We start from the raw sequence: 25,374 nt of genomic DNA on the forward strand, positions 1-25,374 counted from the left end.
AGTGGAACTGAGATGTGAACCATGGCTATAAGCTACACATTCAAACTTTTATCAGACACATTTTTTTAGAAAGCAAGTGCAGCTGCAACCACATGTTTGGGAATACCTCAGTTCTAATGACAGCAGCTCTTGAAATATTCGAACCATCCAAAGTAGGCAGCAACATTCACCATGTAAGAGGTTCTGGGGATCCCTGTGAAAGGGATGGGCCTCTCCCAGCCCAGAGGCAAGGGCCAGCAAGGGTCTTCTGTAGGTGCCTCTTTCTTTTCAGCAATGACAGATGAAGCCAAGTGATGTAACACCCTGCTCCCCACTTCTGTCAGAAAGCTGTTGCATGACATGGGTCTAAGCTGACACTCCTTTTAAGGTGGGGTTTATAAATACAAAACTCCCAAATAAATTGCTTGCCCTGAAGGCAAACATATCCCGGAATAGCTGTGCCTGCCCTAAGGCCAGTTAAACAGCCTTGCCAAGGAGTGGAAGGAGAGCAACCCGATACATGTTGCAAACATGTTAATGTTATATAAAGCCCTGATTCTGACATTCAATCCACAAATATATCTCTTTATCTTTCAAAAGCATTTGATATAAATACGTAAGAGTTCACAGGCTATTACCATTACCAGGGCAGCTCTTATAGAAGAAAGGCCTAGGAACTTGGGGCGTGGGTGTTTCATGGCTTCAGCTGGCTGGGTTTCCTGCTGGTATCAAGTCTACTTGCATCTCTGTTTCTTACAAACTCTGTGGGCCACCTTCCCCTCCCTTCTCTTTAAAGACCTCTTTGTGATTCTCCTGCTCTAAATCTCCTATTAGTTCTGTGTGTCCCCGTTTTTATTTTTTCTGCAGCCACCCACTTTCATCTTCCTACAAACACTTGCTCTGAAATTACACCTCCTCCCTTTGCTCCACTCTCCTCTCTGAGGGCAGTCTCTCCAGCTCCTCAGTGGTTGTAGGCAGCACTTCCCTTTTTTTTGCCCATATTCCACCTACCAGTCCTTCCAGGTGTTCTGTGCATCTTCTATGCTTCCAACATCGTGCCGGTCCCTTTACTCCACCTACAGCAGAGGCTCTGCATGATTGCCAACCAGGAAGAAGAAACAAGACTTGTTGAACATCCATGTAATGTTCTATGTGGCCAGTTCTACACTGGAGCGATTGCAGGCGCAGATGGAAACTTTGTGCGCATGTTCAGGATCACAGACCTCGAGCTTTTCCCGCTATTTCTGCCTTTTTGCATATTAATTTTTTCCATATTAATGGAAGTGCATCAGCTTAAAGAGCCAGCAGAGTAATGGTTTATGTGTCCTGTCCCTCTACCACAGTGATACAAAGAGAGGAAAGAAAATAAAACAGTTGAGCCACAGAATCATGGACACTTCAATATGTACTCTGATGAAGTACTGAAAAGCTTTGGTGGTTACTTCTTGCCCTGAATGATATCCAAGGAGTTTTTAAAAACTTCTTAAAAATTAAACAGGGTATTTCCTGTTTGATTGTTTTGAAATCATGAACAAAAAAGTACTGCTATCTGAATAATAATGTGTCAGGATGTTAGCAACATCTGCTTTTTTTTTTTTTTTTTTGGTCTTACTAACAAAAAAACCCTTTCTTCCACTGTTCAAATATATCTATATCTATATATATATATATATATATATTTCCATGATTATAGCTATGAAATTAAATATAACTGTAGGGAAGGATTTGAAGTTAAAAAAAAAAAATAAGTATCACATCTAAATTCTTCTGACAATTTGTCACAAATTTTGCTTTTGCAGATAGTTTTCCAGTTATATGGCAGTTGTTTCTAAAATGACTAAAGAAAAATCCTATTATCATCATCACAAAAAAAGAAGAAAAAATGCATTATTGTGACCTCCTTCAAGCAATTACAAAACAGTGTAATCATTCATTATATAGCACCATACAAATATACTTCAAAAAGCACAGAAACATCAGGTTTCTAATGTGCTGCAATGCAAAATTAATTTCTTTCTTGCTGAGGCACCTGCTGTTATGTGGAACACCTGGCTACTGATCCCTTTGGCAGGGTGAGGAGGAAGATTCAGAAATCGTGCTATTCGAGAAACAATTCATGGCAACATATTGGGGTTTTTTTAAGTCTTTTCTAAGCAAGACTTGAGCCTACCTAGCATTTGGGTTCAAATCTACTATGTGTTTTTCTGTACATGTAGAAACAGGACAAATCAGTTCATTCATACACCTGTTGCCGTGATTTCCTGACAATTGGCCAGCACAGCTAAGAGAACAGTACAAAAACCTGGTTGGAGAACAGACATGGATGATTTGACCTGCCTTGCTCTCATACTCCCCTGTCTCACAACTCTTTGGAAATAGGATCATTGCTTTAGAAGGGTTTAGGGATGTGTTTTTAGAAGTGAGACAAGCTTTGAATGTGTAGTTATATCTAGCATGAAAAAAATGCAGATAGACAGATAGATAGATAGACAGATAGAGATAGATAGATAGATAGATAGATAGATAGATAGATAGATAGATAGATAGATACATAGATACATAGATACATAGATACATAGATAGATGGATGAGCCCAAAAGCTGGTCTGTTTTCCAACACTAGTTGTTCTGACAAAAGGTATCACTCCTCCCTATGACCTAGAACCTCAGTGTTCTTCATGTACCTTTGCACATTGCTTCCGCAGCTTCACTGTTCATGCCGTTGGCTTCACGTGACCTACAGAGAGGTAGGGATAAGGTAACAGAATAGTGAACATGAGACTTAGCAAAGCATCATTTGAGGTTCTCTTCAGAGCATGTAACTCCTGTGTTAGTGAAATATCTATTTAATGCTTTCGTAACCTGACTGTAATCAGCTAAAGGATGTCACATCCACCTCAACTCAGAATAATAGGTTTTCTTGATATAACTTATTTCCACATTGTCACTCTAACACATGTGTTTTATTTCTCAAACAGAGAATTATTATAATGATCAGCTTTCACATTCCCTTCAAACAAACATTCAGTAAATCCACATTCTATGTATTTCCATTTCTTCTTTGTTTCCTTCCCAAGTGTCTAGCTATTAAAACAATAATGGGTAATTTTGACTTTTCCACTAGTGTTTCATCCTTCACCACCAGCCATTTTCAGAGTAAAAATAACATTAGTGTCATAACTTCATAACTTGCTTCAAAATTAAAATGATGAACTAGCCACTGTACGAATAGTAACAACAATAATAATAAATACCATTATTTGCCTTTTCCTCCCATCAACAAGTTGATTGCTGAAGAACTTCTCAGATGAACCCAAGTAAACCTCACTCACCAAATGCCTCATCTTGCTCCCAGAATCACACTATCGAGTTGTGCAGGGAAGACTGCAGCTAGGTGGCAGTGTGCCAAAAAGAGGAATCAATTTAAAGAAGTGGCTCTTAAATAACATGAAAACCCAAGTAAAAATGTATTAATACCACATAACCCCCCCAAAACACTGTAAATGGGAAGCTGCAGCCATATGGTAAATTGTGGCAGGGTTTTAGGAGTAATCGCTCCCCATTTCTGGTTCTGGCATTGATGAACACAGAGCAGAAATTGGGACATTTGCCTTGGTCTTAAGAACACTGTATAGCTTAATGGTGTTATGAAGACATGTGCTAGTTTAAAATCCTCACTGAATCAGGCTACAGATATGATGTAAATGGATGTACTGTATACATATATGGACAGATAAATACGGCATCAAATATATAAATAATAATATAAATAAACTTCTGCTTAACAGACAAAAATCCTACCAAGTGATAGACCTCGGAAGACACACACACAATGCCCCCCGGGCCAGCCTAACCACAGGCTTCCACTGCCTCCTAGGCACTTACCCACCTTCCATGGAGAGGAAAGGGGGAAAGAGGCCCCGTTCAGCTGTAACCTCTCTTATCTTTTCCTGCTGCTCTTCTTGCTTTGGCACTGCTTGGGATGGTCTTTGATGCAGCACGGCTGCTTACTTTTCTAGTATAGGATCTGCTGCCATTCCTGTTTTAGACTTAATTTTGGATGGGGAAACTGCTCATTTCAGCATGCAGCATAAATTTCTATTCAGAAGTGCTTTGGCTGCATCTTTATTTAATCAGTTAATCCAGTTTAAACTTAAAAAAAGAAAGAAAAAGAAGAGTAGTGGCAAATACTTTGGATACCTGACTTTCCTTTTACAGTCCTGTATTTCAAAATTCAGTTTTCACTTAAAGTCTAAAATCTGCTATGCTGTGATTCCCAATCTGCTTAAAAAACACAGATTTAACGTTTAACTAATGTATGTTCTTGTAAAAAAATACTTTTTTTTTGAGTGCTAACAATTCATAACCCGACTTATCGTTTTATCACCATGCAGTGTTTCATTCACTTATCTTTTACACGGATACATCTTGGATCAGAGGGTTGTTACACTGCACATCACGTTCAGAAGAAGGTGCCTGAGCTTCGCACTGCGTACGTGTCCAGCGAGGAGACACGGGAGAGCTCTGCTGACGGCCTTGTGGTTTTTCTCACTTCCCTGGTGGAAGCCAGTGGAGGCTGTACCATGGATTTCATTCCCAGTGACCAGGATATTTTGCCGAGATGTCAGAAACTGCAGAGAATCTCGCAGCCCCGACGACCATTTGGAACAGTAACAGCACCTCCCAGAGACACCCCCCCGACGAGCACGTTTTACCTTTTCTCTTTGCAGGGAACCAGGGACTTCTGAGAAACATGCAAAGGAAGCAACTGTGAAGCCTAATTCAAATGTACAAAGGCAGGAATTATCAAATATCCATTCCTATGACATCCTTCTTTTAATCTTCAAGCTGGTTGTCTTTCAAAAAAAAATGCATTAAGTAAAATCAAGGTACATTTCATATTTCAAAGAAAGTCACTAGCTAAACAAACATATTAATGCAAAATAAACATGCTCAGAGGAGGATCTTTTTAGTTAACCCCTCACAGCTAATTAATTTCTGTCTGTGTAACTTAAAATATCTCGTGTAATGCTGATTAAGTCCTCAGCAGAAAATGAACAAGGCAAACAGCATACACCATGCCCTCTAGAACAAACAAAATGTGTGTTTAATGGCCTCAGGTTGCATAAATACTGTTTTGCTACAGTTATGAAAAAATATTTACTTATTTATTAACTATAATTATTCAGGTGTCTTTTGGAAAAACGTACTAATATGACTCCAATGTCGTGCAGTTCAGAACTATTTTGTGCTAAAAGAAATGCAGTTTATTAAACCGTTAGCATGCACCTATTCAGCACAGCGTACAACTTCTCAGAACATGATTAAATCAGTGACAGGAGTGTTGCTGCCTCACAGAGGTATCGCAGAGGTGTAAGCCAGAGGGTTTTGGCAAAACAGGTCTCCTGGACAGCTATCGTGGTACATAAAAGCTCTGAGTCCTGAGTTTGGGTTTCCCCCCAACCATTTTTTCCTGACGATCGGTGCTTCCAAGCATTGCATTTACTAGCTCGGGATAAGCTGGTGCTGGAGGAAAGTCTCCTGGCAACCCCTTGGGCCTGGATTAACAAAACATCCTCGCCTGTCTGACCAGCAAGGCAGCCCACTCCCTTCGTGCAAGCGCTTGGTCTCCTCTACCGGATCCTTCTGTTGCTCAGATTCCATCAAATGATGGACCAGACGTGGGAACAGGGTGATATATATTGAGATGCATTTTGCTGACTTTTCATCAGACTAAGGGAGACTATAGCAGCAAATCTTTAGCTAATAGTCTCCAGTGCATACTCAGGAGCCTGATCGATCACTTTAAACAGGAATTAGACAGGGTCTTGACCATTAAACTGGGAGATAGTCACGTCTGGGGCTTGTGGTATGTGCAAAATTTGCTTGCACTGGGAAATCACCTAGGGAAGAAGAAAAAAATAGTTTAAAAAAACTCCTCCATCCTCACCTTTCCCTCCCCAAAGGCTTCAGTGTCCTCGGCCACAGAGGTGTCGCACGGAGGGCTCTTTCCACCTGAGAGGAGGAAACCTCTGTAGAGGTGCTGAGTGTGGAGGGACAGGAGCTTCCAGGGGCAGCTTTGCTGCAAGGTTTCCCTTCCCCTTCTCCCCTTTCAGAAAGCTGCTGCCTGCTGGCAAGCCTGAGACCGAACCGACCAAGGGAAAAGCAAAAATAAAAGCGGATCGCAGGCGACGACCGCGCGCGGTGCGGTCTGCAGCGCGGGCTGCCCACGGGCGGCAGGTTTCCCGCCTCTTGTCCCCGCGTGCACACGGAGCCAACATCGCTATCGGATTGTGCCTTTTTATTTGTTTATTTTCAGTCCCTTTCAGCCCCGAAGCGCGCCCGACGCCAGCGGCACCTTGAGGCGCCGCCGCCCCAACGGCCACCCGGCCCCAACGGTCGCTCCCGTTCAAACCCGCAGCGGCGGCGGGCGGGGCGGGGTGGAGTGGGGGGGAGGCGGGGGGCGCCGGCCGCGCGGGGCCGCCGCCTTCCAGAAGGCTCCGTCGCGCGGCGCCCCCGCGCCCGGCGGGCGGGAAGGCGGGAAGGGAGGCGGGAGGCGCCTGCCCCCCCGGCCGCGGCGCGGGCAGGGCCGGGGCGCTGCGGCGGGCAAGGCCGGGGCGGCGTCAGCGGGCGCGCGGTGCCGGCTGCAGGGCTTTAAAGCAGCGCGTAAGCCGAGATGCTACCACAGACAGCGGCGGCCGCAGCAGCAGCAGCAGCAGCTCCGCGGCGGGCGCCCCCACGGGCATGCGAGCGGCCGCCGCGCGGCTGTAGGCGAGCCCCGCCATGGAGACGGCGTGCGCCTTGGTGCTGCTGGCGCTGCTGGCGGTGCCGCCGGGGCTGCGGCGGGGCGCGCGGGGCGGCGCGCAGCGCCCGCGCGGCTGCCCGGCGCCGTGCCGCTGCGAGCCCGAGGGCGCGCTGCTCCGCGCCGACTGCTCCGACCTGGGGCTCGCCGCCGTGCCCGCCAACCTCAGCGCCCGCACCGCCTACCTGTAAGTGCGGGCCCCGCGCGGGCGGCCCCCGCGCCCGCAGCAGCCCCTAATCGCTTCGCCGTCAGCGCGCGGGCTGTAAAGCGTTTATGGGCGCCTCGCTATCGAGGGGGCCGCCGTGTGAAGTGCCGGGCGGAGGGTCATTAAGGGCGGTTGCAACAGCGCAGCCTTGATGAGACCCGCGGGGACGTTACCTCCGCCCTTGCTCCCCCCGCCACGGGGCTTTGAACCGCGATTTAATCTTTAACAGATCCCCCCCGGGTGCGGGGCTTGAGCGGCGGGGAGGCAGCAAAGACGGCGAGTGCCGGCGGGGCAGGTGGCTGCGGGGCCGCGCCGGCCGCACGGGGAAGTTCAGCCCCGTCTTTCCCTTCATCTTTAGACCGTGCGTTGATCCCGACCCATGTCGGGATGCGGCTGCCCTGCCCGGCTGCGCGATGCGGCCGCCCCGCAGCCCAGAGGGGCGCGGCGGATCCCAGCGGGAAGCCGAGAAACCGGGCACCGAGCTGGGAAGCGCCCTGGGAATGGCCCTGCTAGGAGAGGGACCTGGTGGTGTTGGCCGGGTGGACGCGCACTGCAGCCGCTAACATATGGAGCGGGTAGGGGAGAGCTTGCACTAGTGGAAATTGTGTGTTTGGAAAGGTGATATGCAACTGAGAAACTTTAAAAGATGCTATAAAAGTACTTTAAAGTGGAGCAGGGTTTTGGCCATATGCAGTAAGGACATGGACTGTAAGACGTACCTCTGAAAGCAGGGGTGAATTTCGTGCAACAGGTGAGGGTTTGGGGTGTGAGGAAGGCGCTTGTGATGCTTTCTGGTGCTTCAGATGGTCATTATCAGAAAAAGAAATCAGTAATCAAATGTTAGACAGCACGGGTGTCTAACAGTAATCAACTCAGCAATCAAAAAATCAAATGAAGTTATGTATTCCAACTTAAACTGTACTTGAGCATGTATCATGAAATAGATGCCACAAATGCGTGGTTTCTTGGAGGAATGCTAAAACCAGCCAGCCTTTTGGGGGACAAGGATTGAACAGTTTTATCAAGAAAGAGAACAGAGATGCCTGGTGGTGCCAAACCATCGCTGCTGCAGACTTCTGCTCCTTAAAAAAGGTTGCTCCAGCAACCTGCTCCTGCACTAGGACAGTGGTCTGCTCCACCTTTGTTCCTAAATCCTCTTGTCCTGAAGCAGCATTTTGACTTGAAGCAGCAAATGGCTTTTTTTTTTTTTTTTTTTTTTTTTTTTTTTTTTTTTTTTTTTTTTTTCCAGTGAAGAATTCCATGCTGTCCAATAGCTCACACTGTGAAGTGTAAAAACTCCCCTGCTTCTGGGATAGGAGGAATTTTCAAGGACCAAAGCTGTGTACGTGCAGTATTCCAGTCAGTGTGTATAGGACTGGTGCACACATACGGGCAACTTCATTTACCCATTTCCAAATGTTCCACACTGTTGTCTTTGGTTTGATTAATTATTGCCTAATTATGCAGAGCTGCAGCTCTCCGTGCCCTCCTTCCATAAAGAACTGTCAAGTCTCATTTTCTTTAGATGGCTAAGCAATGGTAAACTTTAAACTCACTTGTTACAGAGGTGTTTTCCTGCTTGAGAATGATAGTGGCCAACCAGATGCTTCTTGATATAGGTGTTTTTCCAGATATATATATTTTTTTCTTTCCAGCAGAACAGAAATGCCTTTTTCTAGAATGACAATTCTTACTTCAGAGCAATGCAGGAGGTTAAAACTGAGTACTCACACTAGCTCCCTTTCCAACAACAACCAAAAAAATGCTTCTCTGATAGATTCTCTTCTTGTATAATACCCAGTTCTGGCCAGTAGTAGTTTGTGGCACTGCTTTCTGTGAAGCCTAGACTTTATTTTTGTATGTTTTTCTAAATGTCTTTCATCTTATCTGGACACTTGTATAAGAGTTATAAAGATAAGTGATTTCTTGTGAACTGGAAATCATGTGAAAAAAAAAGGGAAAGTCAGTTCAGTTTTGTGTTGTTTGGGAGCAGATGCAAACAGTTCATAGACCATGATATATGATGGTGATTGAATTCTGTGTGTTCTGTTTGATGGTGCTCCTGCAGCAGAGCTAAATGAAATCTGCAGATGGACCTGTTGCACATTTCTGCATTCCCATCTAAATTCCCAGACAGCAATTCTTCCTGCCCATCAGAAATCTTTTTATTTATGTTTACATATGTGCCGCCATGAACTATTATACTCTCTAAGAAAAACAGAAGAGAATCCAGGAGTTTCCTCCCATTCCTCTTTCCTCATTTACTTTTAAGCTAAATAACATACTCTATATATGTAGTTCCTGTTGACATTAATGTGAATTCCATGTGCTGCTGAAGGGCAGCTCTCTGGTTCAAATTAAGACCATGTCACTTTGCTATCAGCGCACAGTGAAAGGAAGAGGCCAGAATCTACTAGTCTTTTGCACATGCGACTCTCGTTACTTCTCCAACCACGCCTGTGAATTAGTGTAAGTGTTATTGCCATTTACTCTGATGTGGAAAACTGAGGCAAAGAATGGCTTGGTCAAACTTAGAGGTAAGTTTATGACAAAGCCAGTAATTAAAGCCAGGATGCCTATTCTAAGTCCATTCCTTAACCACAGGCTCACCCTACTTCTCCTCAATAATTACTCATTAAAAATAACATAAAATTAGTCAGCTCCTATTCAAGTATATTTAATATGACAAGTATTAAAAAAAGCTTTTCCTATCTTATGTGATAACAAAATGAAAGATAATTCTGAAAGATTTTGTGGGTCTTTGTTGCATGCCTCGATAGTGCAGAAAAAGTAAATTTAATTACAAACACCCATGCTGTCTAACAGCTCGAATGTTGTGTTCTTCCTGACAAAAACCTTCAGTGATTTTGACAGTAAGGTTAGCATGGATGTCTAAGTGAAATATTTTCATGATATTACCACCTTAAATTGTCATATGTACATGTGTATCAATATTAGAGCATAGGGTACGTTGCATTCTTAAGGTAATTTACTGAATGAGTTAGTTTGGGATAAGTGCTATTTTTCATTTTAAAAGTTTGATTTGGAATACTTGGTTAATATGAATGGTGCTTGTAACATTTGGAAAAATCCGATTCATATGATTTTTAACTCTCTGTAGAAATAACTTGATAAGAAATTATTTCCAAAACTATGATAACAGTAAAATCTATGAACATGGAGTCACCATATCCTACAAGGTTTTAAACATACTCTTTTTCTAATGAAATTCAGATTTTTGGCTTTCTGCTTCATTTGTTTCTATAACAATGTATTTAATTATTCCTGTAAAGCATACTTGCAGCTTCTAATGTCTTTAAACATTAGAAAATGTTTGAGAGGAATAAAAAAAAAAGATACAAAAGAAGTAATATTTGCATTTTTTATATATTTACTTTTTGAAGGTAAAAAACCACATTTTCAGAAATAAACAACATTTCTGAACTAAAAATCAATGGTTTCTGTGTTGTCAGAGGAATGCCCCAAAACATTAAGGTGACTCTTTGTGGAAAATAAACATTATTGTCATCATTCGCCCCAGTCTCACAATTCAAACCCAGTCTTGCCTCCCTCTTCATCCAAGATATGTGGGAAGGATTGCAGGTTTTTTCAGAGATCAAATAGCAAGCGATCCTCTTATGTGGGAGCAAACTATAAGCTTGCAGCTTCCACATCCACTGGTAGGGGGTAGGTGTGAGGTGGCTAGGAAAACACTTGCTTTATATTAGAAAATCCTCCCTTACATAGCTACAAACTTTATGAATCTTTTTTTTTTTTTTTTTTACTTGAAATAATTGATTGCCATTTGGTTTCAATGAATAATATGAATACTGTCCCAGTGATGCATGAAGGTGAATCTGATTTAGGACTTATTGACAATCCGTCTTTTTGAAAGATAAAAAAGGGCAAGTTCCTCTTTGCTATAGGCCATAGAAGGAATATAGAAGTAAAACATATGCATAGATAAATTAGAGGTGCAAAAAATTGAAGAATCCTATTAAACATCCTACTTAAAATACAGACCTTTGACAGTTTTCAAAGAACTTAAATTCCTAATACAATGTATCAACTCAAAGTTTGTGCTCACAAAATGATACATTTTTTCTTAGTAGATGAAAACTGCATGTGAGAAGGGAGTGTCATCCTTTGCACTTGACAATATCAAGTCAAAGGAACAGCTCCTTGCACTGCTTTCTAAAGACACTTGCTCAGGAGGGAAAAACACAGTGCTCACACACACTCTCCCTATCTCTGTGCTGTGGTATTTGCTCTGTGGAAACACTACATAAATGGATATAAACATCAACAAGGAAAGGGAGGTGCATTCAAGGCAGCAGAATGTAAGGAGAAGGGGGGTGAAGGTCCCTTCGGTTTGGTTGGGTATCTGAAGCGCCAAGACCGGACAGCTGGCGGGGCAGAGGGAGCCCGGCTCCAGCTGGGAACGCGTGCTCCGGGCTGACCCGCGCCGCCAGCCTGCCAGCAGAGATTAGGCTCTCCTCAAGCGCTCCCTTGTTAACCCAGGCCTTTCTCCAAGGTCATTTGTCTTTGAAATGCCCAAAATTGCTACCAACTTTGCAGCCCGGCTTGCTTTCTTCTACTCAGGGCTGGTTGGTCAGGGATAATATTTCATCCTCATGCTCTGCCTTATTAATTCTTTATGGATTTTTTTTTTTTTTTTTTTTTTTTTTTTTTTTTTTTTTTTTTTTTTATTATTTTTTTTATTATTATTTCCCCTGTCGGATAGGAATGACACGTTCAATAGCTCGTGGGTTACAGAAACCGTCATATATTTTTGCCTTTTTTTTTTTTTTTTTTTTTGTGAGGGGGTGTATTTTCCCTCACTTACTTCCTTGAAGTGTCTGGTAGATTTGAATTTTTTTTTGTCCTCTGTGAAAATCATGGTGACTAAGGTGTGATTCCTTTGGCTCCGAGTGAACTGATTGGGGACAGAACATGCTGTGGTGTTTTTGACATATTAAATAGCTTTAGACTTCAGCTAAAGTAAAATACGCTAACCCGTTTAAAAAGAATGAGATGTGATCAAAGCGTGCCTGCTCCTCAGGGATTTAGCAATTCATGTGGCAAATCCCTATGCTCTGTGCTTGGTCCTCCTTGCTGAGATGGCCTGAGTGACTCTGGTGCCATTTTACTGGTCATGTGTGAGAAATTCCATGGCTGGAGAATTATAAAAGAAATAAATGCCCTCAAGGAGCGGTAGGACCTGGATTGATGTTACTGTTACCGATTGAAGGAATGCAGCCCTCCTGCCTTTTTTGGTATAGGGAATTAAAAGAAAAACACAAAACTAAGAAAAGCAATGCAGAGTTTATGAGGTATATGACAGTAACTCATGGCATCCCTACTTTTATTCCCAAGAGGCATGCCTTTTTTTCTTTTTTTTTTTTTTTTCCAAAAATGTACAGACAACAGCTTGGACTTTTTTGCCTTAGAGATTTGGGATGAGCACTAAAGCGGCAGCACCCTCACAGAAATCCCATCCTGGATGTCTTTGCCATTTAAGTCAGAAAGACCCATCAGCTGCTGCTCAGATTACACAAGGCAGCCAGTGCTATAGCTTGAGCAATACACAGTCAGGGTCACAGAATCCCAGAATGGCTGAGGTTGGAAGGGACCTCTAGAGATCATCTAGTCCAACCCCCTGCTCCAGCAGGGACACCCAGAGCAGCCTGGCGATCCGTGTGGGAATGACCCGGGATGACAGCGCTGAGCTCCGGGAATCAGTGCAGTGTGTCTGCAGCTTCATGGAGCTTTTGCTGAGAATGCATTCTGAATCATCATCCAATTTTACCCTTTTGCTCTATTTTGTTATTTTTCAGCTATAAGCATCTGGGTTTTGGGGGAGCGGCCACACTCCTGTGTTCATTCCCGGAAAGGAAAAATTTCATTTTCATGATTAGACATTGCTGCAAAAAAAAAACCCACGATTATTCTGAAGGCTAGTGTTATCCAACAGTGATAATTACAATAATCAGCCACTCCTAAATTAAGACTTTATTGGTAACAAATGGGCTCTTATTTTGGGCCCAGTTGTATAATTTGGCTCTAGTCCTGCAAATACTTATCCAGATACTTAACTTTAGTGTCAGGAATGGTTCCACTGAAATCACATGTGCAAATGTTTGTAGGATTAATTTAAAAACGATTACCCCCTTCCCCAAATATGAACTCATTTGTATGGAATGGTTTCACCAAGATGTTCTGCCACACTATCTCCTTACACAGATTGGTGAAGCATCATGTGTATCATAAATCATTTAAAAGTCTGTATTTCAAAATGTTTTGAAATCTGATATAAAACATACATTTAGTTTAATTTGAAAGAAACTTTTTCAAAAGTATTAAGTGACTTAATTGCAATTAAGTAATATGAAAATCTTGTTTGTTATTAAAAATTGACCAAACATTCTGCGCAGTAATATTTCAGACAAGGTGCGTGCCTTCTTTTTGTACAGGAGATATGGTATTGTGTGTGTGGAGATATATATTTGTATACATATATTTTTTGATTGCCCTGAGCCTATCACTGCAATGTAATACAAACAAATAAAGCTTCCACTGCACAAATCTTTTTTTCCCCTGCAGACACTTGAATAGCAGCTTCCAGTTTTATTGAGAGAAGCTCTGCTTACTAATGTTACCAAGCTTAAGCACATGCAAATATATTTGCTGGATTGTGGCTTAATTTGTGTAATGATTGTGTATAAATTTAACCTTTTTAGCCTTTTTTTTTTTTTAGTTCTTGTGTCATATAGGTTATGATAACTATAAACGCAATAAGAAATGTACAATAAATTGATGCTGCTGTTTATGAAGGTGGGAGAAGATAAAGATGGCATTTGATATTACTACTCCATTTTCTTTCCCCCCTTACCCCTTTTTTGTCTTCTTTTACAAAATATTTCTTCCTACTTTGCTTGAGGGAAAAGATTATTGCACTGGTGTGGCACAGAAATATAATTTCCCTAATCCCTGTTTCTGCAGCAGTAGGCATCTTACGATGCCAGTAGTACCATGTCTTCTGGATCCTGTGATAATATAAATGCTGGTCTAAGTGAATGAGGGAACAGATGTGAGATGATGTCAGCATTGAGGGAAATGTAACTGCACTGATTTGGCATTCGCTGAGTTTGTAAATGAGTCTCTGTGTACCCCAAGGGGAGAAGTAGGTCATAGCTGGCAAAGGCAACAAGATAAGACAAAGCTTGTTCTCAGACATCACAGAAAATTACCTGTGCTGAACCACCTTGATGAGTAACTTGCCTTTGAGTCTTTTATCACTGATCAGTTTGGCTTAGAGGGCTGCCTCAGAAATTAAACCTTTCTGCTGTTGGTCTCACACGTGATGAGGTTGCGTTTGCATAAGTGGTAGAGGGCACAACTGGGTTGTCCACTGTCCAGAAGTGAAATGGAGGGAAGTTAGGTTCATCAGCCTCTAGTCATAGAACCCAAAACTCTTCAAATGCCACGATTCACAGGTGTTGCCATCCTAAATGCACGAAGGAAGGAAGGACGAAATGTAAACTGCCTCTGGGAGGGAGGAGGATGGCCAGTTAACTAAAGCCAGGACCTGAGTAGCAAGACCTTTGGGTTCTTCTCCAGGCTACCGTAATGAAGTAATTTACAACTTTAAGCAAATCATTCCATTTTCTGAACTCTTACAACTTACTTGACGGTGATTGAGATGGCTGTCTGCATCTGAGTTTGACTAATTTGGTAGTGGCTGGTAAATGCCACTACCAGTGGGATTTACCCAGTAGGGTAAAAACACTTAATGAGTTGGTAATTATGACTATGACATAGTAAAATACAGTGAAATCCCATAGGATTTTCTTCTTTTGGATGCCTACTTTTCAGTTTTGCTCACAGCCATCTTCATGTGCTGAACTCTCTGATACGTAAGGTCCTTATTGAAACAAGGAAAATCCACACAGGCGCCTGAAACAATATTTGACCTGCTGACAAGAAAATACAGGTTCCATATGCTTAGTGCAAAACAGAAGTATTGCCTGTGCTCATGCTGAAGTTGCACAAAGTCAAGGATTTGGAAGAGGGCCAAGAGAAGTGCACGTTCAGCCCTGTGACCTAACAAGGGTCTCGGAGAATAAATTCCGATCCTGTAGTGTCCCCACATAAAGCCTCAATATATTGACTTTCACCTGCGTCAGACACACACAATTACAGGAAGAGTAAGAGAGGAGCGAGAAGTGTGTTACGAAGGGAGAAATGGCATCTGCCTCGGGAATCCATCTGTAGTGGTCCTACCAAGCAGTGAAATGTGGATCTCATCAGGCAGCTCAACCAGTTTTTAAACCCTCAGGAGAAGTACCACTATTGTAAACCAGTATTCACCCTTACTGCATAGGATACAGTTATCTTGGCATGGCTGGTACCAGTGTAATTCGTGATGACCTGGCTGCAGCAGTGAGGGCCTAACACCTGTGGTCATGTGGGGTGGAGAGGATGGGGTAAAAAAGTAATTCAGAGCAAAATAAGGGTCCACATGGTGCTATTTAGGTCTAGCAATGACTAAAGGACATTGTGAAGCTCATGATCCTGAGGACTGTATATGGAAAATCTCTGAGTATCTCAGAGTACAGACTTGTTTGCTGCCTATACAAACGTAGGTAGCGTGAGCTGCTGCGCGCTAGGACATTATCTGTTTCTGTCCAAGCAGAAGATGTGAAAAGAAAGGGCAGGACGAGTATCTTGACACAGGCTGCCTGTCTGAAGGCTAGAGACAATGTTGAGCCTAGCTAAACAAGGTTTTGAAGTCGTGAATTGAATGTTTTTGAAATAAAACCCTTACTGAATTCAAAACATAATGAAAAAAAGTCTTATGTCTGGGATGGAAAATGCCAGCGTGTAGGAACAGATATATGTGAAAGAATCTTGAAGGGAAAGTGTTTTGGGGGTATCTGAATGGGATTTTTAAGAAGGAGTGGAGGAAGAAGACTCATCTTTGCATGTAACTACCAGATTCATCTCTGCATGTAACTGTGTTTCTGCTTTAAGGAGCTTGTGCCAAGAGAGACTTTAGTGGGGGTTGTTTTGAGCTCTGCTTACTACTTAGGGAACAAACTCCATTCTGTGTTACTGATACTGCTCAAATAAATTTAATTTTAAAAATTTGAAGATTACAGGAAAGCATCAAGTAATATCATTAAAATGAATCATTTACTTCAGTTTGTTTCACAAACCCGCCAACTCTAGCAGCTTCTTGTATGTTATTGCTGCCCAGGGTGTTTGTCTTCCCAAAACAAATAAAAGTCAGAATTGTTTTTAGAAAGAAAGGCTTCAAATGTACAGCCAAGTGATCATTACTGTATTGTTTATGTCAGGATGTAGACTGTGCCAGGAGACTCTTGTTATATAGTGGAGTTGTGGTCAAGGGTACAGATTTCACAGCAATTGGGAAAGGTGGGATTTTCCTTCGTGTTTCAGAGTGAGAGGGGAGGGAGTTTGATAGCACTCAGTGAAAACTGCAGCAGATTTTTATGGAGGATGCTCCATAAAGGATGCTTACACAGCACTGTGATACTTTCATTACATTTCTTATAGACAGAGCACCATCCTACCAAATAGAGTTATCAAAATCACATTTCTCCCCATAGTAATGCCTCAGCTGTGCTGCCTTCAGTGTCTGTCTCCAGTCAATCTGTGAAGAATCCTGTGAACCTGAAGCCAGATGTGGTCTGTTTTCTACATTTATCATCAGTCATGGACATAGCATCCTCCAGTCACGGAACTGTGTTCCTGCCTGCCTGCCTGTCCGGGACTGCTGTAAGAGCTCAGATTTCCCAAGGAGCTGGCAGTATCCAGAGTCGCTGGTTGATATTCTTTACAGTGTGGTATCTCTCTGTGAGAAGTATATAGTGAAATGCTGCACGCTCGCAACATGTTGCTAGCCTAATCTGCTCTGATAAGAGTTCATGAATACTGATGATAAACCGGTTCGGTTCCCAGTGAAGCTGAGACTGAAACTCCTGATTATACGGATTGAGCTCCTGGTGTGTCGCAGTTTTTTATTGCAGAGATTGCTGTTGGGTTGTGGTGAGCCTAATCTAAAGGGAAATTATTCACTCTTTATCCAAATGTCCCATCTGTGGAGTACAAACAGATTTGTTTTTCATATTTGGTGAATGAATAATTGCCTAAGTACACGATAACAGTAATTGTAAATGATAGTTTAGCATTAGTGGTTTTGATTATCTCAGCACAGAGAACTCGTGCATTAAAAGTGTTCACAGCTCTTACAGCATTAAGGTGGCTATTCAAAAACATATGGTGATTGAGATTAGACCAAACGACAATAAGCACTCTATGTATCACATTATAACAACAAGAATGTGGTAAATGACTGTCTTAGCTACAGGAGCATGGTAACAGAAAGACATAAAGGCAAGCAGTGCTCTTTCCCAGCAAAGCATTGCAGCTCTGTTCTTTCAGCCTGTAATATCAGTACAAACATCAAAGATACACAAAATACACGTCTAGCGGTAGTACAGTGAAACAAAATCACATATGGAACAACCCTTTTATCAGTTCTCCTCCTGTAATGTCATGATGTTTATCAGAAGAGATTGCAGCAACTAAAATATTTGGTAAACTTATATTTACTACAAAGTTTGAATGTTAGTCTGAGCATTCCTCTGTGCCAGCAAGTCCAGCACAATGAACTGCCTTGGACCACTAGTGCTCAATGCGACTCTTTAGATAAAGGCTGTCTGAAAAAGCAACCAATATATTTGTATACTGTTTAGCTCTTTGGGCATCTTCTGGTTTATTAAACAAACAGAAGTCTTCAAACAGTGTGACAGGCAAACTTGGGGCAATTACAACAGGGGTGTTGCTGTTGTAGTAACTTTGCATGCACTTTGGGAACATGCTCTTCAAGTCCTCACAGGCTGACCTGAAAGAAACATCCCAGGACTACACCAAGTAGGCAGAAGGACACAGAATAAAGTTTTTCTCCATTCACCTTAACACCATTATTGATAAAGATGAAATATGAGATGGAATTTCTCAGTACTCAGTATGAGAAAGGGACTGTGCATTTTTTCAGACCGTATTATCCATGGATAATTATTTTAACAATGTTATATTTATATATGCTTTTAACAACTAGTTAAAACAGATCTGAAGTTTTTGAATAGCTGCTTACATGTCTGGGAAGCAAGTATAGTAAAGTAATCTAGTTGTGCGTAGAGACTGATCTCATCTCACAAAGATGTAGGTGTGGAGAATAAAACCCCCAAAACATTACTCAGTCTTTTACTTTAGGTCATCATCTATGAGACTAGATAATATAGCTCATAGGAAATCAGGATTTTTATTTTCTATTAATATTCTCCTGGTTTATTTCATTTTTGTAATAATCTTTCTGAACAAGTCTCTGACATGAGACTGTGAACTCATTTAAAAATGACTGTAGAGCACCTCGGTCACAAGGAAGATGCACGAAGTTGGATAACATAACATTCTAGGCACTGAATATTGATGGATAAAAATGTGATTAGACAAATGAAGGTATAAGTTAGGCTGTAGAGCAACATCTTAAAACAAGCGACAAGGAATGGACCTGTATTTTTTTTCCAGAAGGGTAATTAAATAACACTTAGGTGTCCCATTTTTTGAGATCAGTTTGAGATATCACCATATATTTATAGCTTATATTTATTTATTTATATTTAGCTATTATATAGCTAACCATATAGCTTATATTTATATAAATCATAATATAGTGATACTCTAAAATGAAGAAAAGATTATTTTTATCAGTATTGTACCCCATGGTACTCTTCCAGTATTTAACAAAGTGCACTTGGAAAACTATTGAAAGATACTAAGAATACTAAGAATAAATTCCTAAGGGGTATTTGGGCAGATTTGTGCTTCTAAAATCCAGGCCTGGAATAGGCAGGTAGAGGTATGTTGCCATTTTAAAATATTTTCCACGGTAGGCTACTTAGGCCAGCAATATAGCTCACAAGGAAATTAGAAAACCCTAAGGCTACTTTTTAGAAAAGCAGGCCTGGGAACTGCTCTATTATTCAGAATTGTCAGGCAGAGAATATAAGCATCTCCTATCAATTTCTGGGCATACTGTCTTAATATTGTCCTTATGCTGTCGTCTCTCTGGGCCCGAGAGAGGTTACTTATAGACAAGTGAGCCACATCTGCATTGATCCTCATCAGCGAGAAGTCACTCAGTTCCCTAGCTCCGTTAAAAATGATTGAGATCTTGACAGAATTATTAATGTCTTCATATGCTGTAGCTGAAATAACTGGCTTTTCTTAGATTTTCATAGCCATTATTTAATGTCTATGAAAAAATGTAAAATTCTTAGATTTAGAAATTTAATATTCTTAGAAATTTAGAATTTCTAAATTCTAGAAATTTAATTTCTATTAAGAAATTTAGAAAATTGAATTTGATCTTTTTCAACTCTTTACTTACCAAAATGAATGAAAATACAGTAATTCAGGGTCAGGGGGGTTGCAGAGGTATGGCTGAACCAGTTTTGGTCTTTGTTACAATTACTGTGCCTGAAAGGACAACAGACTGCAGATGGAGGGGACGTGTTAGGCTTGATCCATGAATTGCATCAGCAAGTAGGGCATGAACTGTTACAAGACTGATGATCTAATGAAAAAGATCAGGAGAGAGTAGAGCACACTTGATTTATATTCTTTATTTTCTAGTAAGTTTAATTGCCCACATTCTCTTCTGATCCCTTCTGGTCCTCTTCTGGTCCAGAGAATCTCCTCACAGAAAAGCGTAAGTAAGCAAAATGGTCTCTTCTGCAGCTCTTGATGTGGTAGTCAAATAAATTTGAAGTTTATACAGCAAATGATTTCTGAATTAAGACTGTGTTTAAAAAAATCCCAAATATGAAAAAATATCCTCTCTTCCCCCCAAATCAATGCACTGAAGGCAAAACCTTTTGTCCGCTTAATGGCAAACTTCACTCAAGATACATGTGTATCTATCGTCTCCAGACCACACAAGAACTATTTTAAGAGAAGAGGGAGTGAAACCCATCAAATATGGGCCTATAGTTGAAAATGTCACATTACTCTGGAATAGCCATGAAATATATAATCTGGAGCAGAAAGTCAACAAATTATTGGCTGCAAGACTGCAGTGATTATTACCCTATGATACAAGAGTGATACAGCTTGTGTGTACATGCTTGACATCTTTTTACAAGCACAGTTTCATTTATTTTGGTACTGTAACAATATTGTGATATGGTAACAGAAATAAGCCTTTTAAAAAGAAGTTTTAGCAGGCAATTTCAAATATATTTGCTGTTTTTACTTTGTTCCATATGCAGAAAAATTCTGCCTTTTGCCTGCATCTCCAGCTAATGCCTAAATCAAAGGAAATATCCACAACCATCTGCAATTGAAGTTTTCTGTTAAAGTAAATCTGAGATGAAAATATGGTGGTCACCTGTAGTATGTTATCATCTCATAAATCACTTTACAGAAAAAAATGAGTAAGGCAGACATGTTTGTGTTCTTAAAAACATAAACCTGTCTCTAATTTGATGTTTCACTTTAGAAAGTAAAGAAATGATACACTTGGGGCACTAAAGAAAACATGTTTTTATTATAATGAATCGACTGAGTATGTTTGTGTCTGCTACAGCAGCCAGAGACTGTACTTTACATGAGATGTACCAGAATGACAATGTTAATCAGAGCTTATTTGAGTTACAAAGATCAGTATTTTAGCATTCTCAAGACAGTTCTCTGTTTCCTAATTACCAAAGAGCAACTCAAGCCATTATGTTTTATAATCACATTCTCTGTGTAACATGATAACTGCTTTCAAAGTATTACAAGGTAAGTAGAACTGTATTTTAAAAACTCACAGCTACACAGGGTTTAAGACAAGGAAATCCTTTTGTATACTTCTGTGGTCTTTCTTAAAACTGACTTTATTTGTTTTACAGTTTCGAAAACTCTGCAGGTAGCCTTAAGAGCCTGTTCAATTCATTATCATTAAATCAACAAGCAGAGCTTCTTTCTGCCTTTCTGTGGCAGGATTAATGGATTTTGGCATGATTTGCGCATCTAACAGTGAAAGCTCTTGCTGGGTAAGCTAGCAAGCTTGACTAATTCTCAGTGGTGCTACTTCATAACCCTATTTTAAGGTTTTAGCTGACTGAAGAGTAAAGGTGATGAATTCATGCTGTTACCTTTGAATATATGATCCTCTAATACAATTATGTTAATGAGGATAAATAATATATTGATTATATTATGCAGCTTATATACATAATTGAGTATCTAATGGATGTGGTTTATGGGATGTTTACAACATCCTCTGGACTGCTCTTTTTGATGATTTAGAATGAGATTCCTTAGAATAGATTGATGTGTTAATATTTAAACTCCTGCTTCTACTTAAGAATTTGAAATGTTAAATGATGCAGAAAATTAATAAGGAGTATAATCACAGTATATAATTTGTATTTCAAAATACTTTATATTCAAATCAAAGTGAACAATAATTATTTTATTTAAAGTTGGCTTGCTCATGAATACTGCTTTCACCTGCAAAGCATTTTAGTTACTATTGTTTTTTTCACCTTTTCAGGCTGCCCCAGAAGTAGTTTTGAGAAAAGCCTAAAGAAAGGAGAAAAGAAAGGAAAAAAATATTTTCAGCCTGTCTGACAAGACTACATAAAAAGCTCCTGATCAAAGGCTCTTAAGTACACGTTACTGGTGTGACAAACAACATTTTTGTCCCTTTATTAGATTTATTTTTCTTCTGAAAACTGCAGTGGCCAGTGTCTAGTTTGTGAAAGAAAGCTGGCAGGGTTGTATTCTTTGATTCCTAATTAACACCTCCAGTCTTTAAAGGGAACTCCCAGAAATGCCATAAAATGTTGCAGCTGCATTGTTATTCCGCTCGGTTGGTTTGGTAAAAGTCGGCTGGGCATTGGCAGCTGCAATAAAGGCAAAGCTCAATGGATGTTTTGTATTGTGCCCACTGGAGTGAAAGAAGGCAACCATTTTATTTTCAACTGGGCAGCTGCATAGTGATGTTTAAATGGAGCTAAATGTGAGATTTACTGTTAATTTGCAGTAATTGGTTATAAATAAAGTAGCAGTGTAGCTTGGCTTTCGGCTGGTAAAGCCATAGAACACAAATTGTAGGGAAATAAGTTAGGAAAGATAAAAAAAATGATTAGTAAAATACTGTAGTGATAGAAAATGTCACGTGAAGAAGTTACTTAAAAGGAGCTGTATTCAGTTTTTATGGTGCAGCAGCCACCTTACTAGCAAGTAGCTGAGCTGTTCTTCAGATCCTGCCTTGAGGAGTGAAGGTACACACTGCTTTGTTTCGCCATAGTGCAAATGAAAATTTTAGTGCTGGAATTGAAATCAAATTCAGCTCTGCCTGGAGAGCGGAGAGTTGTATTTTGGGTAGTAGAATAAAGGAGGCATTTAACTCTGGTCAGATAAATCGCACTCACATTCAAAAAATGCAATTAGGGAAATATGTAAATCTAGATGTTTCATCGAATGCTAGCGAAGGGGTTACCAGCTCTTTCCTTGCACAATGACTGAACTAAAGAACTTTAGTGTCTGTGTAAGAACCATTGTCCCAGCCCCAGGGCCTGTTGGAAACAGAGTCCAGACTGGCCGTGGGAAATACCTACATATTTGACACAGGCCTGTTTCTGAGAGAAAGGGGGTGGAATAGAAAGTATGGAGATTTTACTGTTGCATTCTAATCAGCCATGATCTGCCTAATTTGCTTTGATCAAGAAGATAAACTAATTTTCCTATAGGCTGGATAAAAGTAATTAGCAATCCAATGCTTTCATGTTTTTGAAAAGGGTAAAGAAAAGAAGAGCAGAAATTTGTAATGGTGGGAGCAAAGTATATCTTTTTGGCTCATCTGAAAGCATTGTTAGTTGAAAATAGGATGATGCCATAGGAGAGAGGCCCAGACTAAAGTGTTTTTATGGGCTGGGATGCCCGTTCTACACCAGAATCTGTAATACTATACAGCTATAAGTTTCTGAAGAGTAATTTAATACAAGGTTTCGTGTATTTAGGTTCTGTTATCTTTCTATGAAAAGACAAATCCCCTGTAAAAAGTACATCCGCTGTTTACTGAGGATGCTGGGTTTGATTTCCTAAGATATTTTGATGTCTTTCTCCTCAGTTGCATTAGAATAGTTCACTGGTAAATTGAAATTTGGATCTGTTACTGCCATAATCCAGGAAGATGAGTGTTCCTAAATCCACGTATCCATGACATTGCTGGATGTTCCTGTTTCTGGTTTGGTTACATAGCAGCTGTATAGTTCTTTGGACCTGCGCTGAGCATTGTTACTCTAACATTTGCACTGAAGAGATCTCTGCTTTTGGGGAATTGATCCCTTTGCTTTCAGCCGTTCTTCCATTTAGGTCAAATGCCTTGGAAGAAAACTTTAAAAGTTTAGGACACTATCATACAGTGTTTACTCTAACCATTCAGATAATCTTACTGGAGTCCATGGATTGCAAGATTCCTTGTTTTTACTCCTTGCCTTTAAAAAAAAAGCCTTTAAATTGCCTTTAAAATGGCAATTTTATTTTCTGTACCCATCCTGTTACTTACTGTCTTTCAAAGGATGTATTCGTATAATTTTTGATATTTATGGCCATTAACCAATGATCTTGTGCTCTGTCAACAGTAACACACTTATTATCCTAAACAAAGAGATCTCTAAACTGTACATGAAATGTGACTTACAACAAATTACTGCACTGCTTTGTTCACCTTTTCAATATAACTTCCACAAATTTGACTGAGAAGGGTAGAGAAGGTATTCAAGTCAGCACTGTGCGTCTAAGCTGTTGTGCATACTTCCATGCTATCCGGTAATAATGCAGAAAATCATGACATATTCTTAGGCTATACTAAGAAGTACATCTTCTCCCAGGTTCTGCCCACTTTTGTATGAGTTTAGAAGTTTAGCAAGCACCTACAGACAACCTGCTGAATAATCTCATCCATCTACCTTGTTCTAATTTAAAAATTATAGTTAAAAAGTCAAATAATCATAAGGACACTAGTTATCATTTGTATTACGATTGTATTACAACGTATACCCAGAATTGCGGGGTTGTGGATTCACTGTGTCAGGAACAGTTAAAGTACAAAGGTAGACTTTATAAAAACTTTCCTAGGGAACAAAAGAAAAGAACAAAAATCAGCTATTTATGATGAATGAGAAAAGCGTTTTATGGTGTGGATAGAGGAACAGGGCATATGTTCTATCTCAAAGACACTCCTATTAAAAAAGTAATATCCTTTAAAGACCACATTTGGAAAATTAATTTCCCTTGCCAGCAAGATGCATTGAATAGAATTTGGAAGGAAAAAAAAAAGAGGAGAGAGTATGTTCCAGTATGATATCACTTCTGAAAATGAAGTAGATAACAGATTTTTTTCAGTTGTTTTGATCTCCTAAAATCTGTTGGGGTTGTGAACATCACAGTGTTTATATTCTAATCCATGTGATGTCAGCTGCAAAAGTGGTTTGTTTGAATGTGAGAACATGATCATGAAAATAAAAGCGGATGGGAGAGCTATAAAGAAAAGTAGCATACACTGAAGTACCACTGAGAGTTGTGGTTAGTCTGGAAGTACTTATTGTTTATGCTGAAGGAGACAGCACTACCTGAGAGGTAGAGCACCGGTCTGAGATTTAGGAGACTTGTGCTCTCTTCTCAGTTTCACTGTCAGTGCCACAGCTAAGTCATTTCATCTCTCATACCTCAGGTTCCTCAACTCCTGAATTACAGTTAACTCTTTAGATAACTCCTTGAAAAGCAATGAATAAACAAATGTTATTGTACAAAATCACAGGAAGGAAAAGCCAGCAAGCACAAAATTACTTTAGACCAGAGAAGATATTCTTGCCTGAAAAATTCAGAGAAGCTGCCCCCACACATGTACACACACATACCATTCCTGTGTACGGGTGGGCAGGAACTGCTGCGCTGGTACCCCTAGGAGAGGGGGACAGCAATGCTAGTGTAATTTTAAATTACGATGTATTTCTCTGTAGGATGTGAACTAGAGTGCAGATTCGTACAGCTGTTTATTCACAAAATTGAGGAATGGCAGGAGATTGCTTTTGTCTCCCTTTCAGAAATGCACAGAAACTAGTTTTCTCAGTCCTTAGGGTTTTCCAAAAACAAAACCATGAGGATATCAGAGGATATGTGACTCCTGCAGGAAAAAATCACTGTTTGTAATCATGAAAGCTGCCCTTCCATAACATTCTATTTGTTACAAGGTAAAGGATTTTTAAACTTATATTTTCATTACAATCTGGAAATGCATGCCTGTC

The 25,374-nt window shown here is 40.5% G+C and overlaps 1 protein-coding gene across 1 annotated transcript in view; it reads left to right on the plus strand.

Annotated features, from left to right (window-relative positions):
- Positions 1 to 6,876: 6,876 nt before the first annotated feature.
- The window catches only part of LGR5 (leucine rich repeat containing G protein-coupled receptor 5), an 82,207-nt gene continuing 63,709 nt past the window's right edge, over positions 6,877 to 25,374 (plus strand). The window contains exon 1 of the mRNA XM_026039795.1: positions 6,877 to 6,967. The gene's annotated coding sequence lies outside the window, so the exon portion shown is untranslated. The remainder of the gene's footprint in view (positions 6,968 to 25,374) is intronic.

The sequence above is a fragment of the Nothoprocta perdicaria genome, unplaced genomic scaffold, assembly GCF_003342845.1.
Source record: "Nothoprocta perdicaria isolate Ctin4 unplaced genomic scaffold, notPer1 scaffold_240, whole genome shotgun sequence".
Taxonomy (NCBI): Eukaryota; Metazoa; Chordata; class Aves; order Tinamiformes; family Tinamidae; genus Nothoprocta; species Nothoprocta perdicaria.